This window comes from Ambystoma mexicanum, chromosome 11, assembly GCF_040938575.1.
Source record: "Ambystoma mexicanum isolate Mex_15411 chromosome 11, UKY_AmexF1_1, whole genome shotgun sequence".
NCBI lineage: Eukaryota > Metazoa > Chordata > Amphibia > Caudata > Ambystomatidae > Ambystoma > Ambystoma mexicanum.
Genome location: NC_090934.1, coordinates 1,437,816,552 through 1,437,838,367, shown reverse-complemented (window position 1 = coordinate 1,437,838,367; position 21,816 = coordinate 1,437,816,552).

Here is a 21,816-nt window from a genome sequence, read left to right as displayed (position 1 = left end):
TGTGTTTACATGCAAACCCATAATCAGGCGAATGGAAAGAGAAGGTGGTTATGCGATACCACCTGCTTCGTTAAGTTACCACTGTACTTCTAACGCGGGCCAGCGACTGGAGAAGAAGGCTAACGGAAAGTGAACGCGTGAACGTCGGGGTGTCAGGGTGTCGCAGTGCTGCAGGCAGGCAGCTGGCGCAGTGCAGTGTACCCCGCTCCCTGCAGCTCACGCTCTGCAGAAGGCAAGAGCTGCTTTCGCAGTCAAATCACACAGCGAGCCTGACCCTCGTATTATCGCTTAGCGCTTTCCAAGCGGGCCTGCCGACTGTGATTTAAGGCACTTGACTTTGTCAACTATTATCAGCGCTGCTCCATTCTTGCGGTATAATTAAAGCAATAAATCTTCTGTAACGCGGCCTAAAATAACAACGTGCGCTTACTGCACAATTGATGGTTTTGGCTGTGGCTGTAATTTTGCCCCTTGTTAAACCAGCATCTTTTTAACACTATACATCATCTGTAGTCGAGAAAGAGCAGCGAATTGAGGATAGGAACCGCGGAAGGCAGGGAGGGGCTAGAGGGGGATGGGTGCTAATTGGGTATATTAATGTAGTCGTAAACCAGAGCAAACAAATTGAGGCACAAGGATAATTGAAAGTGTGGTGCTAATTCAGTGAACTCTGACAGGCAGTTTCTAAAGGAAAATGGGCACGTCGGATCGTCAGGCAGGGAAGACACCAACCTGACGTGCTTGGGCTCATGGGGAGAGGGGGAGGGAGGCAGGAGGGGCTGATAACTAGGAGAATGGGTTCTGATAAAGGACATGACAAGGGCCCAGCTCAAAATTCTCTTTCATTTCACTTTATTGCATCCTCTTTGGGGCTTGGAGGAGGGAGGACGCGGGGGGGGGGAGGGGGGGTGGAGCAAGGGGGGGACGGGGTGGCTGAAAAGGGGGTCGGGCTGACAATCCTTTTCTCTCATGTACCCATGCACACTCTTGATGCACATGTTGACTCTGGTCCAACCCTTCAGTGGCGTCGGTACAGTGGCGTGTCCAGGGAGTGGCCTAGGGTGGCACGTGCTACCCCAGGAATCTGATTGGCCACCCCGGATCCCACGCCATTATCCTGAGCTATGATCATTACGTGTGTGTGCACTCGTACCTCATGCCACAAGTGGGCTTCTGCGAATTACACGGAAGTAAGAAAAGCCCCTATCGCCAGAGTAGATAGTACATTAGCACCCTGGGCGGGGGAGCCAGCCAATCAGGTGGTTAGGAATGTGGGCTTGAACCGCTAGTGTAAACCTGCGCACCAAGCTGTCTGACAGCCGGCTCCCCACCCAGCATCTTCCCCCCACACTCTGCCCCTTTTTTTTTTCTTTAATAACCCCCTCCACTTACCTTATTTCGGCTGCAGAGCAGACCTCGTCACCGCAGCCGCACCTTCCTCTCAGCTTCCCACAGCCACCATGCAAAGGGAAGAGGGGCTCTGTATGGAGTCCCGTCTTATATTTTCATGGCAGCCATGTTGGTAAAGGATGTTCCTTCCCACAACGGGATGGGATGCCGCTTTGGTTAACCGGGGTGCTAATGGCCTTATGTACCCGTTCCACAGCCAACACAGGGGGGAACGGCCATGGCCCATGTTAATGGCCCTCATTTGGCGGGTGTTGCCCGTGGAATGTACACCACATTCTTACCTTTCAATCGGTTTGAGGAAATTCAAGGCGTATAAGCAAGTCCAGAGTAAAATATCTACCCGATACCGTGCTAAGTATAACGGGCTTTGCAGGGGGGTAAGCCCAGGGTAAGGGTGAAAAATCTCGACACATTCTTTTTGGATGCCATTCCGGACACATTTTATTACACAGCAAAACATAATTCAAAACCAAAATGTGACTTTCCTAAAAAAAAACACTCTGTAATAACGACAATGCAATTCAAACTCTTCATACTGATAAGTTGTCCAGGCAGACCATGGCTCCCAGCCCTCTACCCGCCAGGGGTGGTGCATGGTTTTGAGGCCCAGTCCCCTCCACACCATGCTCTTCTCTGGGAGGCGTTACCAGGAGGCAGCTCCCTCGTTACCGGCCCATGCTGTCCCCTGATCCCGCCCTTCTCCCGAGCCAGAACCCTCCAGTGGCTCTACACCCCTTACAATGAGGGGTGGTGCCCTCTGCCCTCCTCTTAGTACTATTCCACCTCCGGAGTCCCCCAGAAGGGAATCTCAGTGTCCCTATGGCCCTCCCCCACCTGTAACAACCCTCTCCTCGTAAACTCCTAATTTCAGGATGGGGGGATGGGGAAACGAAGCGAAGTTGGCGGTCACAACTCGGGTCAGACGGTAGGATCGCGGGGATGCCACTCAAACAGGAGGAAGAGCCAGAGGACTGTGCCCTCTTCATCTCCAAGGCCCTCTTATGTACAATATTGGCACCGCCGTCCGCCCGCAGGGCCCAAGCCCGCAGAACTGACCAGCCATCTGCTGGGGGAACCAGTTACACTGGCATCCACTGGTCATTTCCCCCAGGCGGCCCTTCGCCCGCCCTACCCTGCATCCCCAGAATGGGCAGGTCCTTTGCCTTTGTGGGCTCTGCAGGGGGCAGTCCCAGGGGAAGCATAAAACAACCTCGACACATTCTGTTTGGATGTCATTCCGGCCACATTTTATTACACAGCAAAAGATACTCCAACAGCAAAATGTGACATTCCTCAAAAAACACTCATTAATAACGACAACACAATTCAACCCCTATACATACTTACAAGTGTTACAGGTGGACCATGGCTCCCGCACCCCAGGGGTGGTGCATGGTAATGTGACTGTGTCTCCCGCCCCACCATACCCTTATCAGGGAGGTGATACCAGGAGGCAGCCCCCTCATTACCGGCCCAAGCTGCCCCCTGATCCCACACCTCTCCTCGCAGGTACCCTCCGATGGCTGTACACCCCTTACGATGGAGGGGGTTGCCCTCTGCCATCCACTCAGCACTATTCCAGCTCCGTAGTCGCTTGGAAGGGGATCTCAGTGTCCCATGGACCTGCCACAGGGGCGTGGACGCTCCGGTCCATGACACCCCCCACCTGGACCAATCACGGGCAAAAGGTTCAGTAGTAGTAGTTCGGGATCTAGTTGGGATAGGTGCAGCCCGTCCTGATGACATGTCTCGCGGCCACTCAACAGGCAATTTCTTATGATCTGCAAGCACCCATGGCATGCGGCCAGTGGAGCGAGTGAATTGTTTAATTTCTGAGCTGCAATGTCCAATGGGCATGCCGGTCCCGGATGCCCCCAGTCCAGCCTTGGAATGATCTGAGACCAGACAAGCAGAGCCCTGGGGCAAAAACGTCCAAACTAAGAGAAGAGGGACAGTCAGTAGGTGTTCAATCAGGTCCTTTCTCTCCAACTGTGGCAAGGCGTGCCCGCCACGTGTAAAATAACCTATGCTGGGCTCAGCATTCCCCTTCTTTCTTTTCTGAGACTCCATCAACGAGCTCACCTCGCCGATATGCATGCCCCCAGAACCAATCCAGTGTATGTCAAAGGCTACCATCTCTGATCACAACCCCGGGCGCTCCCGGACCCTCAGCTTCATCCTCAGTATGAACGAGTGGCCTCGTTATTTGTCCGGCGCAGAACGACACAAAGAAAGTATGTTAGAGACACCTTGATAAAAATAGCTGAGGGAGTCTCCGCACACACATTGAGTCCATGGCACATACACCAGTTCCTGCGCAGTGCCCCGGCCTATTATTTCTTCCTCATCTTACCCGTGCCGTGTCATCAACAGAGGAGATTCAGCCTAATATACCCTTTGCATGCGGAGGACTTCTACCCCCATCGACTTGATCTGTCTTTCTTCACACCTGAGGCTGTGGTGGCTGGCCCAATTCAAAAGAAATGGGGGGGCGGACCCTAAACTCTGAGCCCATATCCCCCAAGGATCTCCCAAAGATCTTATTGAACTGAAACCTACATAGGCATGAGCATAAGTGCACCATGCAATCCCCCTTGAAGGATGGAAACCTCCCACTCATCCCCGCAGATCCCTCCTAACACCCTAAAGCTAGAGACCATTTCTTCAGGATTCAAGGGGTGACTGTTATCCCCCTGGGAGACCACCCCCCTCCTTCAGCTGGTCAGCTCTTTCTTTGCCGCAAATTTGGCAGAGGGTGGGGACCTTCCCCGCAAGCCTGCAAAGAACCTTGTGGTGGCCATCTTTGCTCTGGCCACCTTCTGGAAACTCTGTCTCCCGGTAGCTGACCCAGAAATGTCATTATGGCGTTACTATGGAATGTCATTCTGGCCCCGGGCCCCACAAAATTCCCTGAATTCCGTGCAAGATTTTTCATAAGATTTGTCTTAGTCTTCCTTGACACTGAGACCTCAGTCAGTGAAGTTAAGTCTGGGCACCAAGCCTCCAGAGTATCTCTGGAAAAGGCATCATCGCCGAGTCTGCCCTCGGTAGGCACAGCTGGAACAAAGCATCAGCCGCATTGTTATGAATGTCAGGTATGTGTTTCGGCTGAAAGCATTCATTCCCACAGAGACACAAAAGCACCAATCTCTTCAACAACCTCGATACCATTGGGCGACCAGCTCTTTGGCTGTTAATGGAGGAGGCCATTGACATGGTATCGACCAAAATAGCACATCACTGCCCTTATGTTCTTGGTCAGCCCACTGTCTGCCGAGCTAGAATGCCACCGCTGCCCACATCATTTGTTCCCCAGGATGGCTCTGAATCTGATGCTGCCCGCGGCATCACTGTAGAGCCCCAGCTGTACACTGTCCTTCACTTCTGTCGGCCATACATGCACCCTGTTAAAATTGATCAGAAAATTGTCCCAAATCACCAGGTCCTGATTCAACTCCTTTGACAACCTAGTGTGGTGATGCATTTTTGTAAACCTTGACATGGCCCTGCAATTGCCCATGAGAAAGGCCTCCCCATAGGGATTATCCTCAGCGTAACGTTCAGCTGCCCCACAAGGCTCTGCAGATGGCCCAAAGTCACTTTGACCACCCGCAGACAGGTGGCCACTGCCTTCTTAAATTCACAAACGTTGTCCTCAGGGAGGCGGAATTCACCAAACTCACAGTCAATCTCAATCTCCAAGAAACAGAGAGATGTAGTCTGGCCCTCTGTTTTTCCTGTGGCTAAAGGCACCCATAGGGCGTCTGCCGCTTTCTGAAATTCTTTTAGTGCCTTCCTGCACTGATCTGTGCCCTGCATGCCCATAAACAGGAAATCATCTAGGTAAGGTATGGAGGATAGGTAGTGAACAGAGGATAGCACAGGAGCTACGCGCTGGTCTTGGAAGCAAGACCACGCAGAGCGATAGAGGTTTGAATCCCGGATCTGCACTTAGAAACCGAACTCAGGTAAGATATTAGGCCTGTTATAAAAAATAAATAAATAATGAAGAACATGCGCTCCTTTGCACTTCCCTTTTGTCACCCATTCCAAGAATGTGCTGAAGATCTCGAAATAAGCACAAGATATCGAGCACCCCATAGGCATACATCTGTCAAAGGAATACTCCCCCACCTGAAAACCAAACCAATGATAATCTTTGGGCTGCACCAGAAGTAAGCGAAAGGCAGACTCAATGGGCCTCATTCTGAGGTTGACGGTAAGGGGTTAACAGTGCCGATAAGGGTGCTGGTGTGGTTAATCCCTTATTGCCGAATTACGAGGTCCTTTAGCGGGTCCCGCTGAGGGCGGCTGGTTTTACCAGGCGCCCTTAGTGGCAGCCACTAAAGGACCAGCATGCTAATAACGGGCCCGTTTTTAATGGGACCGTTGTTAGCAACCTCCCCATTCCCGTTGAGCCCTATGGGGCTCGAATGGGAATGGGGATGGGTTCCATGAATGGGGAAATACCGGGTCCTCCAAGGTTGGAATGGCCCGGTATTTCCCCATTCAGCGAACCCAGACCCGGTATGCGGCATGGGGTAGCCATGGCGCTAATAGCACCATGGCTACCTCCATACTTGTAATGACCCCCAATATCCGATTTTGCCAACGTCCTCAGCTGAGCCAACGCCCCGTCAAAAGAGGCATACCTCACAGAGCACAAGTCATCATCAATTGCATCATTTACCCAGGCCCCCCTAGGGAACAATAGATTGTAAATCAGCCGGGGGAGTACTTCCCCAGCTCTTTTTGGAAACAATGCCTCATGGTGAACATACCCAATTTTTTAAGGGGGGACAAGAATGGTCCTGCGTCCAATCCCAATTTTACCTATTTTTCTACTTTGCTTATTAATGCCACGGGTTGAGTTTTGGCTGACCTTAGGTCCTCTGAGACCGGGGGTGGGGGGGGGAGGGGGTGGACCCCCAGACCAGAATTCGGAAAACCCTGAGCTACCCCTTCCACCAACAAGTTTGCATCGCTACCTGATGGTACCCATTGGCCCATGCCCACAATGCATCGATCCGCACAGGTGAGGGGAGGCCCGGCGGAGGCTCCTCGAGTGTCCTGTCACTATTCTTGCTCTTTGCTGAGGTTGACACACTTTACCTCCCCATGTCCCAACATCCTGCAGAATCAGCAAACATGATTACATTTATAGACCCTGTCTTGTGCACCTAGTTTTATTTAATGCCCAGCATGCTCCCTTCTTATCCACTGCTCCCCCACTGTTCCGAAAGGGGCTTCCCGCTGCCAGCCCCTTGCTTGATGATGGGTGTGCTACTGTGCAACTGGCCCTCAAGTCCATCGCCCTAGTCGCCCAATCCATCAGTGAATTCCCAGCCTTGGTACCTCTGAACCTTTCATCGTAGACCAACCAGGCCCCGAATGTACAATCGTGGTACATGGCCAGCACTAAATGGCTATAAAACAACAATGTTTGGTGAAATACGGTGAACTTCTCGAGCAATATAGCAGAAATATTGCAAAACCTGCTGCCCAATTAGCCAAGGACAGTTCTCTCTTTTCCCTCTCCCTCAGGGTCTTCGATCTCTTCTGCCAACCTGTAATCCAGCAGGAAAAACATGTCGATATATTCCTGCATTGGGTGGGTCCATTGCCTTCGTAATTTGGCTACTTAACAATGCATTTTATATTGTCTGTGTTTTCTTTCAAAACAAGGTGTTCCCATTCCTGTACAGTATATGGTAGCTAGGCATACACAAACATACCATCTAATGGCCATTCATTTAAAGTACATTTAATGTTGTCCACCTATTAGTATATTCCTTTACGTTGGAGTGGCTGAATGCTCTCTATGAAGGTGAGAAAGCCTGAGATTTTAATTTTAATTTTTATTTTTAATTATAATTTTGTTTCTGAAAGAGAGATCTGGTAATCAGACCCCACTTTCATAATGTCCCATGCCAGAGAGAATAATGCCCACATGTACCTTACAAGGGCAAAGAACGCCAATTGAGGGAATGCCGGACCGGGCAGGTTGTGGGTGGACAGGAGCAGGAGTGTCTGGCTGCAACCTGTGCATACCGCCTGTAGGGATATATGGCAGTATTTTTAAAAGAAGCTATTACAAAGTGTATGCAGGGGAAGGGGTTTCAATAGAAGCCAATAAATGGGTGTTCATTTTAAAAGCACTCAGTAAAATATTCAGCAAAATGTTTTCAGTAGCAGCAAGCAAATGGGTGCTCATTTTAAGAAACACCCAACAGAATATGTAGTCATTTTGAAATGCAAATGGGTGCAAATGGGGGCAAATTAGGGATACAGATCAGCAGGTTAATGGGATCAGCCTGAGGATAGAGAAGAGGTGGGACTACATGAAGCAGGTGAAATGCCACATTAGGCCTGCAGTGACAAGGCAGAGTGTTTTGCAGAAATGACAGTGGGGTCATTGTGTATTACACATTACAAATTATGAGTATTCCAATCTTTGTAAATTGCATTGGGAAATAACCTATATAATAAAACTAACTTCCCATTAACAAAATCTCGACTAATTAGATTTCCTGATTAACATGGCAATGCAATTTCAGCAGACTCGGATAGACTCTATTTAATATTTCTTCATAAATTAGGAATGTGTAAATAAAAACACAGTAAGTGATGAATAGCTGTTTCATATGCAGTTTGAAGCCTTCATTGTTTGCACAGGAAGAAGTAGTTACATGAAAGCTCTTGTAATGCGATTGGCAGAAACTTAGGTGGTGTCAAGCACGTCAGGAGAAAGGCAGGGCTATTCTTGATTGACAGGCAGATAGAATATAGGGAGTTGAGCTGAGGGGCATGGGCAGTTCTGTTCTTGCCTGCGCCATTGCCCGGTGCTGGGTTCCTGGGCTGCAGTCGGAAGACAGTGCAGAGGGAGATGCCGCTCTGGCATTGAAAGGGCTGGGATTCCAAGGCTGAGCCGTGGGCAGTGCAGGGTGTTTGCCCAGATAAGCCCAGCAGAAAGAGATTACCCAGGCGAAACGCCGAAACTTCATAAGTAATTGTAAGTGAGGTTTTTAATTGAGGAGAACGTGGGCTGAGTGCATTTTGTTTCAATCAGCACAGAGATTTATTTTTAAAACAAAACTTGGTGTTTTCATTTCGCATGTCCTAAATGATGACAGTGTAAAATGACAGGTTAACAAATGATATCAATGCTTTGCAATGCCTGTTTTGTGTTTTCTCTTGGGACCTTCAGCAGAAAATATGTGAGTAAGATTGTGGGAATGTATTATTTTTGATTGGGATACGTTGTTATTGTAAATTACATGGTGCTTAACAGAATCATAAACATTTCGGATTAGTTGGGTGTAAGGATTTTTCTTTTATGTCTCCAAAGTTTCATGTTTCAGTGGGGAAAGATATCTAGGAGGTAAAATCAGAGAAAAGCAGATATATAGGCAAGATAGAATGTGTGTGTGGATATAAATGTGCTGTACTTTGCATGCGGAAGGGGGAGCAAAGCCTTTCCAAAGCATAGCTCTTTGGTATAAATAAACCACTGACACAATCTACATGTGACAAGCGGTATTATTCATGACTTTACTGGGTTCCCTCAACATGTGCTAGGTCTAGGAGAGGGGTTACAGTCAGCCTAGGGTCTATCATATTTATAAAGAGAGAAGGTGTGTCTTATCATAGGGCTATATTATAGAAGGTATACTCACCACTAAAATTGCCACAAAATAAGATACCGCTAAGATTACCACAAAAACAAGATACCAAATAGGATAATACGAAACCACTACCAAAGTAAACTAACACTAAATTACCACCAAAATGAGGTATGGCTGATTTACTGTCAAAATACCACGATACTAAAATACAGCCGAATCAGATAATAGCCCCGAAGAGAAAATTTCTTTTTGGTTTTGATGTCCTTTGGTGCCCTTTGGCTGCTGGCAGGCGGCTGGGGGTGCAGCAGTGCCAAATGGCCTATAAAAAGCAGGGCCATGGGAGAGGTGAGCATGGGACTTCACCTCTCTGTGGAAGACCACACTGCAATTCCTCCCACTGCCCTGGGCTCTAGATATCTGCTGACACCCTGGTATAACTTTCCCATCCCACCCACCCTGGCTTAAGGGTAAGGGAGAGGGTATACAGGTGGGGCAGGACCATGTGGACACAGAGCTGCTCCTCCCAAGGGGGACCCTGGGGCTAGAATGGTGCTAGGGGGAGGCCAATGGATGCCTCCCTCAATAGATAAAAAGATTGGCCAGTGGGGGTTCCTGGTTGGGAGGGGCCTGGAGGGGGTCAGATCAGGAGGCAATATGGCCTGGTGAGGAGGGAGTGGCCCCCTGGTATCACCCCCTGAGAGGGCATGGGGGGAGGCTTCACCTTCATGCACTGCCCTGAGGGCGGGAGTCTTGGTCCCCTGGACCACCTGTCAGTCTTATGTTTAGCTGTGATGTGTTTTGTGGGGTTGAGTCATATTTTTAGGATATGGTTTGATGTTTTCATGAAGTGTTAATAAAATGTGACCAGAGTAGCATCCATACACACAGGCCGATTCATGGAATTAATGTGCGCTGAAAGTTTCGCGCAAGTGTGCGAAAGCATGCGAATCGCAGTGCAAGTGCGAAAATCGCAGCGAAACCCGCGCACAGCGATTCATGGAAGTCCGTGCGCGTGTAAATCCCTGGATGTGCGCTAAAAATCTGCATGGAGCACGCTGGCGCAGACGTCTCCAAACAGCGTGCGCTATGGCCACAGCAAAAGCGCAAATAGCGCGGCGCACACAACAAAAGTAGGCGGAACAGGGGCGTAACACGCGGAATGTGGGCGGCACGGGGGAAGTACAGGAGGCAAATTCGCGGAACGCCCACATGCACGTTCAAAGCACGTATTCATGGAATCGAACGGGGCTAACGCGCGGGCCAAAAAAGACGCGCTAATCCGGAAACACGTACGCCAGCAGGAAGCAGGCGTACGTGGACCCGCACAGCATAAAAGTGCGCACAAACAACAAACAAGCTCAGATGCCAGATTGAATATACCGTTCCTAGCAGCAGTGGTCGTGGGATACCGTAGGAGGAGGAGGAGGATAGTCAGGCCCAGAATTTTTACACCCAGAACCAGCCTTTTTGGGATGCCTGATGACCAGGTGTATGGGAGGCACAGGTTTCCACCTCACATAATACTCGACATGGTGAGTGAGTGGGAGGATGACCTCACATCACCCACCCTGTGCTCCCAAGCACTCAGCCTCCTGGAGAAGGTCCTCAATGTACTGCACTTCTTGGCCACTGGATCATTTCAGAGGACAAGTGCTATAGTGGGGGGGATGTCACCGGCCACGCAGTCACGCTGCCTACACCAGGTGTTGGCCATTATGACTGCACGCCCATCAGTCCGCAGGCACATATACCTGCCCAGAACACCTGCAGAAAGGCAGGCTGCTGTCCAGGATTTCTACAGGGTGGCACAATTCCCCAAAGTGCTAGGTGCCATTGATTGCACCCATGTGGCTCTACGTCCCCCCAGGGCATCTGAGCACATCTATAGAAACCGCAAGCACTGGCATTCCATCAACGTGCAGGTGGTATGTGATGCCAAGGAGTTCATCACCTCAGTATATGCCAACTATCCAGGGTCCACCCACGACAGTTTCATTTACAGAATGTCAACCCTAAACCGGGACCTAGAAGCTGGGCGGCATGGCGATACATAGCTGCTTGGTGAGTATAAATGCCACTGCACATGCATGCATGTCACATACTGAGTAATGTCACAACCCCACTAATGATACCCATCATCACCTCCCCAGGGGACAGTGCCTACCCTCTGAGCACCCACATGATGACACCAATTCGGAACCCCACCTCGCCACCCGACGTAAGGTACAACACAGGCCATATTGCAACCAGGGACATAGTGGAGCGCACATTCGGAGTGCTGAAGTCACGCTTTCGCTCCCTTGACCGTTCTGGTGGTTAGCTGCTATACGCTCCCCCAGTAGTGTGCAGGATCATAGTGGCAGCATGTGTCCTGGACAACGTTGCAACACCCCGGGGCCTGCCGGTGGACATGGTGGTGCCCCCACATCCTCAACCACATGCACGCCCGCTGCACATGGGAGGGGAAAGGGCACGTGGTGAGGCAGCCCGTACGCTAATTACTTAACATAAAATCACACCCCTGTGGAGTGCACACAGCTCTGGTACATACCAGCTGACAATCAATGATGATGACAAAAGGGACAGTCAACTGTCGCAACCATACCAGTCTGAGATTGTTCACCTGGAAGTGTTACATTGTGTGCATCCCTACCTACACAAACACCACCAATGCTGTGCCATCAAAAGACATACATCTATGCTGTTAAATTCATTACCCCCTTGCAAAATACAACATGAAAACAGCGCCATGTCACCCAACCCCTCCCCAGCTCCGCCACCCAATACACCATGGCATGTCATGCAATGTGAAAGCAAACAAAGAAATGCACAAAACCTGACACAAGTGTCACAAAGTACACTGTCCCCAATGGAAAATGGCCACACACAATATGCTCCCAGTAATGTATACCTAACAACACACATGACCAAATACTTACCAACAATACAATGCAGCAATACAACATCGAAAATAGCAAAAACATGACAGTACTAAGTTAAAGTAGTCGTAGTCTTACTACCTGAATATGCCACCACATCGACCCCTTCCAACTGTACAGTGTTACTGCCACGCAAATGTCTCAGTGTACTGCATACAACATGAGCTGCATCTGCAAAGTAGACGGCCTTGTGAAGACATGAGGAAGGAACCTGCAGATTAGGAGGAAGACATGGATGCACAAGCACATATCAATACACCATGCAGTGTACAATACAACAACAATATCCACTAGGGATGTCTACACAGTATTGACTACAGACTGCCCACACAGCTCATGGGAGCCCAACGTCACTGTGTAATTCAATGTCACTTGGTCACACCCTTTGCAAGCCCATGGAAACGGGAAGCAGGAGGGGTGTGTGTCTCATGAACCCAAGCATCTAACCCAAACACAGGACAAGCCTGCATGTGCCCAGCCGGAATACAGTGGATGCCCACAGGAGCCACACAAGGCAACACACTGTAAATAAAATCAAAAATTAAAATTAAAAATGGCCATGTGGGGGCCAGCGGGGGTGGGGGAGGCTACCCAGGAGGTTCGAGGACAGGGTGCACACCAACACCCACCTGCGTGGATGTTGTGAAAAAAATAAACCTCCTTGGGCTCATGGCCTGCACGGCTATGCCATTGTGGGAGAACTGCTGTCGCTCTGCTCATCCTCTGCTGCTGCATCAAGAGGCAGTGGCACTATGGGAGGCAGCCCACGCAAAGCCCTGGTATGGTACTCCATGGCAGCAAGCATGCGGGTCTGGAAGGTCTGATTCTGGAGGATTAAAGTGCGGAGATCCCCATGCAGCACATCACGGGTTGCCTGCATTTCTGCACGCATGGCCTCGCGTGATGCACGGATGTCCTCACATGTTGCATGCAGCTCAGCTGAGAGCGAACGTGTGAGCTGCTCCAGCTGCTGTTCTGCCCTTAAATTACTGGAAGCCTCAAGTGCAACCAGAGTCTGCCTGAGGTTATGTAGTTCTACCCTCAGGGCTTCCCTGTGGCCCTGGGACTCAATTGATATGGATTCGCGCAGAGTCTCCAGTGCCGCCCGTCTGTACCTGTTGGACGCCAACATGTCTTCCCTGTGTGATTGGCAAATGGAGTCTGTTGCCTGCTGTTGTTGCTCCATCTGCCTTTCAGGGGGGATAATGGAAGTGGCCACCCTCTCCATTGCCTGAGCCATCATTTCTACTGATGCTGCCTGTTGGGTTGCTATACTGTACATGGAGTTTTCCCATACAGGATTGCCTGGTGGGGCACGGCCACCGTGTCAACGGGCACCACACCTGTTTGGGGCAAGGCGATCTGCACCTTGCTGTGCTGGCACTGCGTGAGGCTGCAGGACTGCATTCCCCCTCTGATCTGCTGGCCCAGGAACAGGATCAGATGCTGTGGAGTGTGACCCTGCATCCGTAACCGCCAAAGGCGGACCTACCAACACTGACATCCCCATAGAGGGTTCTACCCCAGGTCCAGGTGGGTTGGACAGAACAGAATCCCTGGCAGAAACACTTACCTGCGACTGCACATAAGTCTCATCATCCGACTCAGCACCTGAATAGAGGTCTGGGGAGGTGCACCCAGAGGCACCCCTGGACAGTATGGTCTGCAGTAACATTGGGTTTTCACCCACCACCACACAACATAGCCCTCTGGTGCCCGGTCGTGCCTGAGATTCCTCCTGGGTCTGCACCATCTCCTCAACCTCAACAGCACCAAGTGCCTCATCACCTGCAACAACATGAAAGACAACAAATGGAAACAGGCATGAGCACCATAGCACACACATAGGCCGTGACAAGCCAGAGATCCAGTACATGAATTACACATGTCCCACATGACTATAACCCTGCCATGCATGCACTGTCAAAGAGTTGGAAGTGGAGTCAAAAAGGCAGACACTGGGGAGAGCAATATGGATATGCAACACATTTGCAGCATGTTGGGTAGCACTGGCATCAGACATCAGGCTGTGAGTGGCATGTCCAATACACATACATGACACATGCCACCACACAGATGTCATGTAGCATAGCCACGCTAAATTACAAAACTACAGCAATATGTCAGTGAATGAGTAATGTCACACATCCATGTCACATCATCATAATGCAAAGATTGATGCTGAATAGTATTGCAAAATATGCATGTGCCACACACTGAAACACATGCAGTGTCCAATAACACAGTCATTGTGGGCTGATCAATGGTTGGTCCCTTTGACATCACAGGAAACACCTGTAATCTTCTACATGCAAACAGGCCCTTATGAAAATGTTCTGCAGGCCAAGACTCCATCGGCCTGAATGGTCTAATCATTAACATAACCATGTGAAAATAGGGCCCCAGTGTGGGCTGTGAACAATAACCGAAACATAGCACATATGTCGCAATAGTGCAGAAAAATGTCTAGCAAAAAGGGGAGAGTGAAAACAATCAGCCTGAATGAACACAATCTGAAGAATGTAGTTGCAAGATGACAGTTCAAGGTAAAGTGCACTAATGTGGGCCTAATTGGCAACTGAGGGCAGAAGGGATACAGTCATACCCACATCCAAGGCATGTGAATGTATGGGAGGAAGCAAATGGGTGATCCATAACACTCAGGAGTACACACCCTCACCTGGCACTGAATCAGAACCCGTCACCCAAACAACATACACATGGATTACACACACACACATGGGCACTCACCGGACAATGCTTCGTAATCAGGTAGATCTCCCACACCCTGGATCTGTTCCTCTATGACGAAGGTCCCAGCAACAGACTCATGTTCAGTGAGTTTGTTGTCCTCTTGTGGAGACCCACCGCCAGTCACCAGAGTAGCGGCATGATTTGAGGCCAGCTTGTTCTTTGCTCTGTGTTTCAGGTCATTCCACAGCTTGTAGCAATCATCAGCTGTGTGCCTCACGAATCCAAGGGCACTTATGCGGTCCGCGATGGTCTGCCAGTGTGCCGTACGTTGACCAGGTGTGGTCTTGCACCCTGCAGTCACCAACATTTCGCTGCTATGTGCCGACACATAGGTCACAAGTGCATCAAGTTCCGGGTCATTAAAACTAGGCTTCCTTGACGTGCCGGAGTGTGTAGCCGTGTCTGGGGTCTCAGCCTGCCGTGCCACAGCACTCTTCTTCCTCTTCTTCAAAGGTGGAGCGGAGCCTGAGTGGCTTATGCCGCTCTGGTCAGTAGGGGCAGAAGCGCAGGTGGACTGGGTACTGGGAGTGTGCAAATGCACAATGACCATAGGTCTTGGTGCAGGCATTGGTTGCAGGGTGATGTTGGCAGGGGGAACGACAGTTTGATGGACCTGGACAGACACTGTCCTGGCTGGGAGAGTCAGAGCTGGGGCTGATGGAGCTGCAGCTTCCCCTGTAGCCTCCCCACCCAGCAGATGACATAGCTGCCCCAGATCCACGTGGCTTGGTGACAACAACTTGCACCGCCACACGTGGCCTAGACTTGCTGACCTGGAAGTCAGCCTGGGAGTCATCCTGTGCCAGGTCAGGTGCCACAATGGGCTGGTCCAACAAGAGCTGAGCTGGGAGGGTGTCAGCCACGTTTCCCTCAACCATGGGGGGGGACATGGGTGTCCCTGATTGGTCCTCCACACATGGGGGTATAGGGGCACCCTGCAAATCCCAGCCACGTCCCCTACCGCGCCCACCACAGCCACCTTTTGAAGGTCGGCCACCTTTGCCTCCCTTACCGCTTGGTCGCCTCCCAACCATGGCACTGATGTTGTTGTGCGTATGGGAGTTGCAGTAAACAATTGTCCTGGGCAATTGGGGGTCAAAGGGGTAGGGTACTAGATGGAATTCGTACCCTAGTGCACTAACAAGGCTGTCTGTGACCCCTGGGGGAAGATGACGGGTCACGCAACGCACAGGCAGCCCAAAATAAAAAGATAACGTGCACGCAACCCCTCGTAGACCACGTGCGTGAAATGTGGGTTTACACAATCAATGCCAACCAGTGTATCTGTGTGTCGGACATGTGTTGATGTACATAGTTGACTTTTGGTTTGTGTCTTGAGATAGGCAAGTCAGTGTGAGGTGGATTGGGAAATCATTGCGTCTCAAGAATGGGGTGGCGTGATGTGGTTTTTTGGTGTAGAAGTGGGCCATGATTGTGCTTCTTTATGTTGTGTAGGGGGGACATGAGTGGGGGCCTGCTGGCAGGTGCCCCTGACTGCTGGGGGGTGGGGGTGCAGGGGGACATGAGTGAGGGCCTGCTGGCAGGTGCCCCTGACTGCTGGGGGGTGGGGGTGCAGGGGGACATGAGTGGGACATGAGTGGGTGCCTGCTGACAGGTGCCCCTCACTGCTGGGGGGTGGGGATACAGGGGGACATGAGTGGGGGCCTGCTGGCAGGTGCCCCTGACTGCTGGGGGGTGGGGGCGCAGGGGGACATGAGTGGGACATGAGTGGGGGCCTGCTGGCAGGTGCCCCTCACTGCTGAGGGTGGGGGTGCAGGGGGACATGAGTGGGGGCCTGCTGGCAGGTGCCCCTCACTGCTGGGGGGTGGAGGTGCAGCGGGACATGTGTGGGACATGAGTGGGGGCCTGCTGGCAGGTGCCCTTCACTGCTCGGGGTGGGGGTGCAGGGGGACATGAGTGGGACATGAGTGGGGGCCTGCTGGCAGGTGCCCCTCACTGCTGGGGGTGGGGATGCAGGGGGACATGAGTGGGGGCCTTCTGGCAGGTGCCCCTCACTGCTGGGGGGTGGGGGTGCAGGGGGACATGAGTGGGACATGAGTGGGGGCCTGCTGGCAGGTGCTCCTCACTGCTGGGGGGGTGGGGGTGCAGGGGGACATGTTTGGGGGCCTGCTGGCAGGTGCCCCTCACTGCTGGGGGGTGGGGGTGCATGGGGACATGAGTGGGAAATGAGTGGGGGCCTGCTGGCAGGTGCCCCTCACTGCTGGGGGGTGGGGTGCAGGGGGACATCAGTGGGACATGAGTGGGGGCCTGCTGGCAGGTGCCCCTCACTACTGGGGGGTGGGGATGCAGGGGGACATGAGTGGGGGCCTGCTGGAAGGTGCCCCTGACTGCTGGGGGGTGGGGGTGCAGGGGGACATGAGCGGGACATGAGTGGGGGCCTGCTGGCAAGTGCCCCTCACTGCTGGGGGAGTAGGAGTGCAGGGGGACATGAGTGGGGGCCTGCTGGCAGGTGCCCTCACTGCTGGGGGGTGGGGGTGCAGGGGGACATGAGTAGGGGCCTTCTGGCAGGTGCCCCTCACTTCTGGGGGGTGGGGGTGCAGGGGGACATGAGTGGGACATGAGTGGGGGCCTGCTGGCAGGTGCCCCTCACTGCTGGGGGGTGGGGTGCAGGGGGACATGAGTGGGGGCCTGCTGGCAGGTGCCCCTCACTGCTGGGGGTGGGGGTTCAGGGGGACATGAGTGGGGGCCTGCTGGCAGGTGCCCCTCACTGCTGGGGGGTGGGGATGCAGGGGGACATGAGTGGGGGCCTGCTGGCAGGTACCCCTCACTGCTGGGGGGTGGGGTGCAGGGGGACATGAGTGGGGGCCTGCTGGCAGGTGCCCCTCACTACTGGGGGGTGGGGGTGCAGGGGGACATGAGTGGGACATGAGTGGGGGCCTGCTGGCAGGTGTCCCTGACTGCTGAGGGTGTGGGGGTGCAGGGGACATGAGTGGGACATGAGTGGGGGCCTGCTGGCAGGTGCCCCTCACTGCTGGGGGTGGGGATGCAGGGGGACATGAGTGGGAGCCTGCTGGCAGGTGCCCCTGACTGCTCGGGGGTGGGGGTGCAAGGGGACATGAGTGGGACATGAGTGGGGGCCTGCTGGCAGGTGCCCCTCACTGCTGGGGGGTGGGGGTGCAGGGGGACATGAGTGGGGGCCTGCTGGTAGGTGCCCCTGACTGCTGGGGGGTGGGGGTGCAGGGGGACATGAGTGGGACATGAGTGGGGGCCTGCTGGCAGGTGCCCCTGACTGCTGGGGTGTGGGGGTGCAGGGGGATATGAGTGGGACATGAGTGGGGGCCTGCTGGCAGGTGCCCCTCACTGCTGGGGGGTGGGAGTGCAGGGGGACATGAGTGGGACATGAGTGGGGGCCTGCTGGCAGGTGCCCCTCACTGCTGGGGGGTGAGGGTACAGGGGGACATGAGTGGGGGCCTGCTGGTAGGTGCCCTTCACTGCTGGGGGTGGGGATACAGGGGGACATGAGTGGGGGCCTGCTGGAAGGTACCCCTGACTGTTCAGGGTGGGGGTGCAGGGGGACATGAGTGGGACATGAGTGGGGGCCTGCTGGCAGGTGCCCCTCACTGCTGGGGGGTGGGGGTGCAGGGCGACATGAGTGGGGGCCTGCTGGCAGGTGCCCCTCACTGCTGGGGGGTGGGGGTGCAAGGGTACATGAGTGGGGGCCTGCTGGCAGGTGCCCCTCGCTGCTGAGGGGTGGGGGTGGAGGGGGACATGAGTGGGGGCCTTTTGGCAGGTGCCCCTCACTGCTGGGGGGTGGGGGTACAGGGGGACATGAGTGGGACATGAGTGGGGGCCTGCTGGCAGGTGCCCCTCACTGCTGGGGGTGGGGATGCAGGGGGACATGAGTGGGGGCCTGCTGGCAGGTACCCCTGACTGCTGGGGGGTGGGGGTGCAGGGGGACATGAGTGGGACATGAGTGGGGGCCTGGTGGCAGGTGCCCCTCACTGCTGGGGGGAGGGGGTGCAGGGGGACATGAGTGGGGGCCTGCTGGCAGGTGCCCCTGACTGCTGGGGGGTGGGGGTGCAGGGGGATATGAGTGGGACATGAGTGGGGGCCTGCTGGCAGGTGCCCCTCACTGCTGGGGGGTGGGGGTGCAGGGGGACATGAGTGGGACATGAGTGGGGGCCTGCTGGCAGGTGCCCCTGACTGCTGGGGTGTGGGGGTGCAGGGGGATAAGAGTGGGACATGAGTGGGGGCCTGCTGGCAGGTGCCCCTCACTGCTGGGGGGTGGGAGTGCAGGGGGACATGAGTGGGACATGAGTGGGGGCCTGCTGGCAGGTGCCCCTCACTGCTGGGGGGTGAGGGTACAGGGGGACATGAGTGGGGGCCTGCTGGTAGGTGCCCTTCACTGTTGGGGGTGGGGATACAGGGGGACATGAGTGGGGGCCTGCTGGAAGGTACCCCTGACTGTTCAGGGTGGGGGTGCAGGGGGACATGAGTGGGACATGAGTGGGGGCCTGCTGGCAGGTGCCCCTCACTGCTGGGGGGTGGGGGTGCAGGGCGACATGAGTGGGGGCCTGCTGGCAGGTGCCCCTCACTGCTGGGGGGTGGGGGTGCAAGGGTACATGAGTGGGGGCCTGCTGGCAGGTGCCCCTCGCTGCTGAGGGGTGGGGGTGGAGGGGGACATGAGTGGGGGCCTTTTGGCAGGTGCCCCTCACTGCTGGGGGGTGGGGGTGCAGGGGGACATGAGTGGGACATGAGTGGGGGCCTGCTGGCAGGTGCCCCTCACTGCTGGGGGTGGGGATGCAGGGGGACATGAGTGGGGGCCTGCTGGCAGGTACCCCTGACTGCTGGGGGGTGGGGGTGCAGGGGGACATGAGTGGGACATGAGTGGGGGCCTGGTGGCAGGTGCCCCTCACTGCTGGGGGGAGGGGGTGCAGGGGGACATGAGTGGGGGCCTGCTGGCAGGTGCCCCTGACTGCTGGGGGGTGGGGGTGCAGGGGGATATGAGTGGGACATGAGTGGGGGCCTGCTGGCAGGTGCCCCTCACTGCTGGGGGGTGGGGGTGCAGGGGCACATGAGTGGGGGCCTTCTGGCAGGTGCCCCTCACTGCTGGGGGGTGGGGTGCAGGGGGACATGAGTGGGACATGAGTGGGGGCCTGCTGGCAGGTGCCCCTCACTGCTGGGGGGTGGGCATGCACGGGGACATGAGTGGGGGCCTGCTGGCAGGTGCCCCTGACTGCTCGGGGGTGGGAGTGCAGGGGGACATGAGTGGGACATGAGTGGAGGCCTGCTGGCAGGTGCCCCTCACAGCTGGGGGGTGGGGGTGCAGGGGGACATGAGTGGGGGCCTGCTGGCAGGTACCCCTCACTGCTGGGGGGTGGGGGTGCAGGGGGACATGAGTGGGGGGCTGTTGGCAGGTACCCCTGACTGCTGGGGGGTAGGGTGCAGGGGGACATGAGTGGAACATGAGTGGGGGCCTGCTGGCAGGTGCCCCTCACTGCTGGGGGGTGGGGGTGCAGGGGAACATGAGTGGGACATGAGTGGGGGCCTGCTGGCAGGTGCCCCTGTCTGCTGGAGGGTGGGGGTGCAGGGGGACATGAGTGGGACATGAGTGGGGGCCTGCTGGCAGGTGCCCCTCACTGCTGGGGAGGGTGGGTGCAGGGGGACATGCGTGGGGGCCTGCTGGCAGGTGCCCCGCACTGCTGCGGGGTGGGGGTGCAGTGGGACATGAGTGGAGGCCTTCTGGCAGGTGCCCCTCACTGCTGGGGGGTGGGGGTGCAGGGGGACATGAGTGGGACATGAGTGGGGGCCTGCTGGCAGGTGCCCCTCACTGCTGGGGGGTGGGGGTGCAGGGGGACATGAGTGGGACATGAGTGGGGGCCTGCTGGCAGGTGCCCCTCACTGCTCGGGGGTGGGGATGCAGGGGGACATGAGTGGGGGCCTGCTGGCAGGTGCCCCTGACTGCTCAGGGGTAGGGGTGCAGGGGGACATGAGTGGGACATGAGTGGGGACCTGCTGGCAGGTGCCCCTCACTGATGGGGGTGGGGGTGCAGGGGGACATGAGTGGGGGCCTGCTGGCAGGTACCCCTGACTGCTGGGGGGTGGGGGTGCAGGGGGACATGAGTGGGACATGAGTGGGGGCCTGGTGGCAGGTGCCCCTCACTGCTGGGGGGAGGGGGTGCAGGGGGACATGAGTGGGGGCCTGCTGGTAGGTGCCCCTGACTGCTGGGGGGTGGGGGTGCAGGGGGATATGAGTGGGACATGAGTGGGGGCCTGCTGGCAGGTGCCCCTCACTGCTGGGGGGTGGGGGTGCAGGGGCACATGAGTGGGGGCCTTCTGGCAGGTGCCCCTCACTGCTGGGGGGTGGGGTGCAGGGGGACATGAGTGGGACATGAGTGGGGGCCTGCTGGCAGGTGCCCCTCACTGCTGGGGGGTGGGGATGCAGGGGGACATGAGTGGGGGCCTGCTGGCAGGTGCCCCTGACTGCTCGGGGGTGGGAGTGCAGGGGGACATGAGTGGGACATGAGTGGAGGCCTGCTGGCAGGTGCCCCTCACTGCTGGGGGGTGGGGGTGCAGGGGGACATGAGTGGGGGCCTGCTGGCAGGTACCCCTCACTGCTGGGGGATGGGGGTGCAGGGGGACATGAGTGGGAGGCTGTTGGCAGGTACCCCTGACTGCTGGGGGGTAGGGTGCAGGGGGACATGAGTGGAACATGAGTGGGGGCCTGCTGCCAGGTGCCCCTCACTGCTGGGGGGTGGGGGTGCAGGGGAACATGAGTGGGACATGAGTGGGGGCCTGCTGGCAGGTGCCCCTGACTGCTGGAGGGTGGGGGTGCAGGGGGACATGAGTGGGACATGAGTGGGGGCCTGCTGGCAGGTGCCCCTCACTGCTGGGGGGTGTGGGTGCAGGGGGACATGCGTGGGGGCCTGCTGGCAGGTGCCCCGCACTGCTGGGGTGTGGGGGTGCAGTGGGACATAAGTGGAGGCCTTTTGGCAGGTGCCCCTCACTGCTGGGGGGTGGGGGTGCAGGGGGACATGAGTGGGACATGAGTGGGGGCCTGCTGGCAGGTGCCCCTCACTGCTGGGGGTTGGGGGTGCAGGGGGACATGAGTGGGGGCCTGCTGGCAG